The sequence below is a fragment of the Pseudomyrmex gracilis genome, unplaced genomic scaffold (assembly GCF_002006095.1).
Source record: "Pseudomyrmex gracilis isolate BER0280 unplaced genomic scaffold, ASM200609v1 scaffold_120, whole genome shotgun sequence".
In the NCBI taxonomy this organism is placed as follows: Eukaryota; Metazoa; Arthropoda; class Insecta; order Hymenoptera; family Formicidae; genus Pseudomyrmex; species Pseudomyrmex gracilis.
The window spans coordinates 99,566-108,507 of record NW_018020704.1 but is presented as its reverse complement, the minus strand read 5'-3'; positions in this window follow the sequence as shown (position 1 = coordinate 108,507).

Below are 8,942 nucleotides of genomic sequence, written 5' to 3'. Positions count from 1 at the left end.
CAATATTTTTTTTTTTCTCGACCTCACATATCGCTCGCCTGCCTCCGTGATTCGCTATTCAATGATCCCCGCCCATGTTCCAACCCCTATAAGCGCGGTTGTGGGGTTGCTACAGAAGCGGCTCCTTTGAGTCTCGCCTTCCACCTTCTTGTTGCCAATCCCCTATTGAATATCTTCCCCCAATCTGTTGCTCCAAAATTACTCTGACCCCAAATGGCGATGTGGTAGGTCAAGGTGGAGAACTTGTTCAAAATGGCACACGGTCGCGTAGTTTATAATCGTGAGAACCATCGTAAAAGTAACATTTAACAGTTTTAATACGTTTTACGTCTCGATTCTTCAAATGTTCAATTTTCAAACTCCAGTGACCGAACTAAGGAGAACACTCGCACAGTCTGTTGGTTCACAACAGACTGTGCGAATGATAATGAATTTTTATCATGTGAACATTTATGTACATTAAATTGGCACATAATTTGACAATCGTATCTCTTTTTGTGTTGTATTATTTTAATTGCTTGATCATTTATACTATGGTTTTTAAAAAGAAACACATTGTGAGATCTTTGCTTCTCGCTGCGTTTTCCAACACAGTAACCGGAACAGATGTATCGGGAACTGCAAAGCTGATAAGTGTGACGACCTCCCGGACTTAGACCGCACCCTCACGATGGAAATCTAGGGGCGCTGCGACCAATCCGTGCGTGCGCGTACGTTGCGTGACTTCGGCTTACGTGCATCACGATACGTATCCGAGAAAGAGAGACGATATATTTTCTACTTTTTATACGAGAACGTAAAGCTAATGCGATGATTTTCTCTTTCAATGTTCATGTTTCACACACACACACAGACAATTTATTATATAAATCTCAAATAAAATCAATACAATTTTGTCACAAAAAAAAAAAACGAAGCTGTAATAATTTCGTCAAAGAACATGATTTTTTTTCTATCTCAGAGTAAAAACTAACTAACTGCGAAACACTACGGAAATTCCATACAGAAACTATTCGCTCGATGATGCAAAATCCTTTCACTTTGTCATTAACGCATTGCGTCATTGCTTTTTCTATCTTACAGTAAATTAGAGCTTCTAAAATTTATCGTTTCAGTCATTTGACGCAACTTCTGGTGTCCACACGAGCGAGTGTATTACTTTGCGACGCAAGCGCATATATATACGTTGCAGTTAATTAAAGTCAATTGCGTTAGTTTATATATTGTCGTATTATGTGATGAAAGAACATTTTAATAATTCATCGCGGAGATTCGTGTTGGATGGGAAAAATTGTTGATGAAGATTTACTTATTGATTTTGATTTGTTTCTTTTTGTCAACGCGCGTTACGTCATTTTGTAATTTATAGATTTAATGCACAAATAAAGCTGCGACTACCGTCGCAGGGGGGAAATAAAATAGGACGAATGCGAAAAACACACACGGAACCAGTTCACGCGAACAACATGATGGCTGCTCCCCCTTAATGGCAATGCAGCCCCCCGTGCGGTGCATCGTCGGCCCCTTTCAACCAATAGGATTGCCCGCCGTGTTTCGAACAATGGTGCGCTCGAATAGATTAATCAAACTTAACCGAGCCAATGAAAGCCGTGCAAATCCCGCGTGGGGGATGCGTGCGTGCGTGCGTGCGTGCGTGCCGTTCGTTCGTGCGGCTGCAAACGAGCAGTTGCATGCTCACCCATTACGATTTCTAGCGAAATCACGCCGCGGAACTATGGGAAATATATCGTACAACGAGGCCGCCGGCATCATGGTGTTGCAAATTTAATGACGATTTCGAATCGGTGGCGTTTAACAACGAAAGGATTTTTGACATGCAGAGAACCCTTGCGTCTCGAGTTCTGCGACGTCATTCACGAAATTGGGAATAATTCTTCGAGCGCAATTTGTTACATTTTAAGTGTCGTTACGATTCAATTAATTTTATAAGTCAATTCTGACAATATATTAAACATACAAGTATAAAATAAACATATTAATGTCTGCTGGTATAATACCAACTAATGTACTCGTTTGCACGATGTTCATTGTTATATAAAAATATTTATTTGCAAAATAAAATCATTTTTCTAGATTTTCTCAATTTTATTACTATGTATTTATCATATATATATATATATATATTTATCAAAAAACGCTTATTATTTGCAATTTGTTTTTGTGCGAATGTACGTACGAAAGTACTGAATTTGTTCGCACAACGGACGGAACAGGAACCATTAAATTTACCAGCAACAAGCGGGGAACATTCGATTTATTTTTCGAGATGCGTTAACGTATTTCGAAATGGTACCAAGGGGACACGTGAGGGTCGAAAGGGAGAGGATATTTCGGGGGCTGTTGCTGTAACCAGGACCTTGATGAATGAACCAGAACTTCATGCCGCCTCGGTCGGCGTTACCCACACGGCAGCTGGCTACGCCGCGTTGATTGGTCGCGCATCACGCCGCGTTTGTGGATCTTTTGCAAAGCGATCTACGTATGTGCGCGTCTAGGGTGCCCCGACCGGAGGATCTCTCGTAGATCCACGTTGTTGTCGCTCGAAGGGTGTCAAGGTGCGTACCCTCACCTCGTGCAACAACTATGGCGGACTTGGTGTTTGATCAAGCGATGTTTTTGTGTGTTCCGAATACATTAAATTATTATTAAGCTGTTGCGCATTAACATTATTTTTTAGTAGTTAAAAAAAGTGATTATAAAAGTTTTTTAACGTACAAATCAATGAGAGGAACACAAACTCTGCTCGATTTTAAACAAAAACTTTTGTAATTTAACTTTTTTTATTAGTATATCTATTTTTAATTAATAAAATTCTTTCATTAATAAAATTCTAACAAAAAATCTGTTCCGCTTGCGGTTGTATTATCGCAGTGTGTTCCAATAGCGAAACCATTTTGCAAATATACTGGTTTGGAAATCTCGAGTTTCTGGTTCCTAGTCGCCCGAGGAAGAAACGGGGAGGGTTCCCAAGTCTTTTGAGCAGAACTAAGTTCGTAACGCGTGATGACATGCTTACTTAGAGCAGTTGACGCCGATGCCTTTACGCTTTTCGGCCACCGACCGGCGGTGGAGAATTTGATTAGGTCAATTATGCGGCGCCGATCGGATCTTCACGTGAAATTAGATTGGCCACGTCGGTTATTACGCCAAACAAACAGCCTTTTTATCTAACTTGCGACCACTCGCTCGGTTCGCGCGCCAGATCTCTATCTCTAGGCTTACGAGCCGGTGCTAATTTAATTTACGTTCGATATCGCGTTACCGTTATATTGTATATATAACACACATCAGTAAGTCAAATGCCGCTTCCATTCATGTTTTGACACTTGAGTAATAGACTGGATTTCAATGCCACATTGATACACATATGTATTAATTTACAATCCTATAAGTGTGATTTAACAGAGCAGATTAGGAAGCAAATTGCAAAAGTCAATTCAATTTTCACGGTTCTTTTTCTGACAATTCTGTAATTCTCTTTTACAAAATGAAACTTTCAAGAAACAAGCCAAAGCTATTAAAAAAAGTTCGCAAAACAACTCGCTGTTTTCCTTGTAGCTTCTTGAAAAAGCGACACAAAGCGGCGTGAAGTTACGAGATCTGTTCTCGAAAATCTTTTTCACGTGGAAAGCGTCTAAATTACTTATGCGCGATCAGGTCACGTCGTTATAATGGCTCTCCGGAACTTTGACACGCACAATTGTATCTAATCTCTTTAAGATCAAGAGGGAGAAAATCGACTGAAAGGCAATGACTGCGGGCGGGAATCGTCGAGAAAAGGATTGGATCGGTAACCCTGGGGGAGTCCGCGTCACAAAATCTTGACCCTCATCTCGTTCGCGCGAAAAACCTTCAGAAATCTCGAATCTTTCGCTGCTCGCGCGCGCTCGCTCGCTCGCTCGCTCGCTCGCTCGCTAAGCGCGTTACCAAGCGCAGATTATCCGAGTTAAAAATGTCAGAAATACAATAACACGATTTTGACGAGATTTTATTTTCGATACACGCGATCGCATTCTTATGTCAGATTTTACCCGAATGTGTTATATTTATCTGTTGACACTTCAGCAAACTCCGAGTGACTTCTCTCTAGGTCGATAAGTATCGAAGATCGTCAACGCGTTTACTTTTGTTCCACACACATTTGTCTTGCTCAACGACAGTGCTAGCAGATCATTTCTCACTTTTTATGCATAATATTTACATAATTTATACATACATTAAAAATTAATCACAAGTTAATGTCGTTATAATTGCAAAACTTAAAAACACGTCTAGGAGTCGAGAGAGGATCCCTCGCTAGTCAGGCGATCGTCAAAAGTGTCTCGATTTTTCAAGTGCCTCGTTCCCACGCATACCAGAGCATTGTTGACTTAATGGCAGGTTCTCTGCTGGGGGTAACCAGTACCGGTGTCAAGTGTAAATGTAACTTAATCAGTTTTGTAAGAAAATCATGTAATTTAGAATAACGATAAATCAGATAGTTTAGATGTTACGCTAATTAAGGGTCTATGGAAGAAGTGACATAACTTAATATTCTTCTTGAAGGTTTTAGTACACCAGACAAGTCTGTATCAGTATTAGGAGAGACGCCGGTGTCTCAAGATCCGACAATCTATAGGCAAGCTGTTGTAAAGCGATTCTCTCGGTTAAAGAGACGGTCGAAAAAGAGGAAGAAAGGTGCCTACTGCTTTTCGTCTCTGTTTCCGAACCCGGGACACAACAGTCAAGCGTACAAATATGATTTAAGCGTGCAGAAGTCGAGGGTGAAAAAGCAGCTTTTGGTTGAGTCACTTTTCAGCTCCCTGACAAAGCTCGGAAGCGAGGACCACCCTGTCTCAGCATCTGCGCGCGCAACTAGATCAAAACTGTGGTAGAACACGCAATAAACACACACACACACACACACACACGTGTACGTAGTGTGTATACATGCAAATTCAAGTGTGAAAGTGTGTGTGTGTGCGGAAAAAAATCCGTGGAAGCGTCCATAGCTAAATGCTGACGCGCGGTAACATCGCCGCGTTTGTCGCTTTAGTTAGGGTAGTTAAGACGGTGCGCCTGGATTAGTTTCGTTTGGTTATGACGATGATATAGACGTGGACACGGGGAATTCGACAGTCCTCGTTAAGCGATCGCGCGCGTGGATCGACGCGGATGATCCGTTGAATGCGCTGATCCATCGTGACATGCTTGTTTAGACATTAAAGTGGTTTCACCCCCGGCGAGATAATTCGGCAAACAGATTTATCTTTCTCGACGAAAACATTCTTCACGACGTTAAAAGTAACTAAGAACGATTTTTATTTTTTATAAAATATTCAGTTTCGTAATTTTTTGATATTTTATCCAATCTGTAATTTAAAAAAAATATATATATATATAACGTCTTGAGGATCTCTTCAAATTTGTCTTGCTTTATTTTTCTACACATTTCACGCGCGCGTGCACTTAACACTCTCTCTGATACAATTTATAGAACACCCAAAAATAATCCGATTTTCTTGTCACGAGAAAAAGGATTTTTGTGGCAGAAAGAGCAATTTTCGTTCTTTTTTTGCTGGACGTTGCCAAATAAACAGCGGGGTTTAAAGACTCAGAGGCTTGAACTAACGACAAACGGGGTTAATATCAGCTTGACAGCTTATCCCAAGACGAACTTCGAGATTTTAAAGCGAGAGATCAAGAATGTCATTATCCTAGTGGGCAGTCCTTTCTGTGAGTCCTCGAACTTCTCAATGATCTCTTGATGTGTAGTTTGGTGACACATGTTTATCACAATATTACCTGACATGACGTCTCTCTTCTCGTTTCGTCCGAGTGTCATGTCAATCTTCTAAGGGTCGGTTTGTTGCAGATAAAGTATCGGATAATCCATCTAATGGTTAAAACTCTGATATGCGTTGTTCCATGTGTCAATAAAATTTATTTATCTGGTAAGTGATCAGAGACCAAACGATAAATTACATGGCACTCTCGTTATTGTGTAACGAGTAATATGTAGATAAATATGTAAAAATAGAAAGCGGTAAGAGATACGCTAATTAGATTCCTCTCCTGTAGATAATAACTTGTCGAGTAGATAATAAGCTGTCACACACAAAATTTCTCAGAAGTTTGAAACAACCCTCTCTAAGTAAAATGTTTTCTTTAACAAGTTGGAAAATCCTACATACTGGATATAATCAGAATATGATGACATGTGCTCAGAGATGGAGCACGAAATGGAAACACTTTAAATAACTTTAGATAGAGTAACTCCTGGAAGCCGCACCGGATTTTATGTCGCATGAAGCAGAAAAAATAGAAGAAGTGAAGATAATTTGCTTACAACTACTTTGTTACGTGCCTTTATGTTATATTAGTATTGTGTTGCGATTTCATCTGTTTATTGTTACTATTAACGAAATTATCGTCAGTTTAGTCGATTTGTCAACGTGATACCCTAAGTAGCGCAATCACATTTTACGGATATGTAAAATAATTACTACAAAGTTTATAAAATGTTTAGAGATTATTTTGCGACATATAAGTGTACAAGAGTCATAAAGGATGGAGTATAGCAAATTACAACCAGCGTAGCTCTTATATTATTTATTCAGTTAGCTGTCTTTTATATCCTACCAGGGATATTCGGCAATTTTACCGTGTGGGATACAAGCCTCGTACTGCAACACTTGCGTCTGCACGGGTACAAACGGGCAGTACAAACTTTTATCCGGCGAATTAACTTCAGCATTCTCTTCACGTATTTTTGCCATTCTTGTCTATTATTAATTATTAAGACATAATGTTAATGCATAATATTAATGTATTTTATATAAGTAAATACTGGAAGATGTTATATTATAAGAAAGAAAGTGTTGTAGTTTAGGATTTTTATGTGTGAATTGTATTTCCATCCATACATGACCAAATAACTCACCCTTATGGGATGTATGACAAAAATGCACGGTTTTTTTACAGTTTTTTTTAAGATACAAGGAATAAAGATATTGTCTTCGTAATTTTTTTTTATAGTAAAAGACAGTATAGAGTTTCTATTGGTATAGTTCGTTTGTCTTTAACATTGTAAATACTATTTGATAAATTAAGTTTCCGATAGATGCGGCTCATATATCGAAGTTACCCTAACTTATATTCCTTCAAATATAACGAGACGTTATATTTGAAGAAACAGAATATCTCTCGACTTTTCTAAACAAAAATTCGATCTCAACAATTTTTACTGAGTCACTTTAAATTCTCGAGATCTCTCGAAGAACGAAATCCCTATGGAAGAGTCTCTCTCGCGTGCGTGCGTGAGTGCGAGATCGCGACGTGCCGTTTTCGAGCGTCATTCCCTCGATGGCGCTCCTCGATCATCGTCGTTCGCTTGCACTCACGGAAGTCCCAGAAGAGAGCGTCGTTCTTTTCCTGTGACGGGACCATTCTCGAGTTTCGATCAAATCTCGGGGACCGGAGATTTGCAACGGACCGCGACCAGCTGCCGGGTCAGCGAGAAATCATCGTCGGCGGCGGCGGTGACTCTCTCACGGGTTCCCGATCAGGAGGACACGGCGAATAATCGGTAAATAGGACGAAGTCGCGAGCGGGCGACACCGGGCCGCGTCCAATCCGTGTTCACGCAGCAAGCGGACTGTGACGAAATCCGAGACTTCGGGGACGCCGGCGGATACCGCCGCCGCGAGCGGGGTTCTTTTTACGTTCATATCCTATAACCGGTGTGTGGCCAAGAACGGGGCGATCGACTTGGCTCGTGTACATAAAGGATCAAGAGCCTTCATACGGCGCGCTGAAGATGGATGTGAGAGCGGTAGATGTGGTAGCGGGGCACGAGTCGTATCTGTATGCGGGTGGCACGAAGTTCGGATGTGTGATTCGTCTTTGCCATCGCTCACTGTAATTTATAATGTTTAAAAAAAAAGGAAAGATAAATTACTCTGAGTAAAATATATCAAAGGGAAAAGACGAGGAGAGCAAGCGGAAAACTAATCCGGCAGTAAATCAAAGTTTGAGGAACGATGAAAAAAGACCGTTAGATATAATTACTATTTCCTTCATACAAGGTAAAATAAAGGTAAAATAAAGACAAATAATTAATATGTGGTTGCCACTGTTAATTAACGATCGAATATTCTCTTTAGCGCGATTGTAGTTTTTTTTCCCCCGGTCTAAGTGTGCGATATTACATTATCAAATGCGTAATTAGGAGATCACAGATCCCGCCAGCGACCGGACCGAATCACGTTTAATCGATCGTACGTAAAACTTGTATCTGATTTTAATGAGGCTGACGCCTTGCGAAACGCCTCGAACACACTGCCGACGAGTGGCGCACAAGCCGAAGATTTTAATCGACGTGATTCGAGTAAAGCGAGAAACGATCGATTAGATCGTCGACGTGCGGCTGCCGCGCGGCAATATCGGATATCGAACGAAACGCACGACCGAGCACAAAGGTGCCGCTCACCATCGCCGCTGGAAAAGGCGGCGCATAAATTCGCAAGACGTATTACGCGAGGAACAACAACCAACGCTTCCATCGCAAATTTATTCGTTTGCTTATAAAAATGCATGCAATCTTAGAAGACGCGCGTAAAAATGAAGAAAAAACAAAAAGAAAGATGAGCGAATAAAACTGTCAAAAAAAAAAACGTCAAAAAAAACTTATTTTCGACAAAATATCGTAACTTTTTCTATTTAGTTTTTCTAAGTTTTTAAAAATAAAGTTTTATAAAAATTATTAATTATACTAATATTATAAAAAATGTTATTTTATTTCGGATCTAGCTCTCAAACGTTTGCCTGTAGCAAGTACTTAATCGTACTTTTCTGATCGTATAATTTTCACTTAATTGAGTCTGTATAAGAGAAAAGATAGTGTATATCGCGTCGAAACTCGTACGAATCACTTGAGAGAT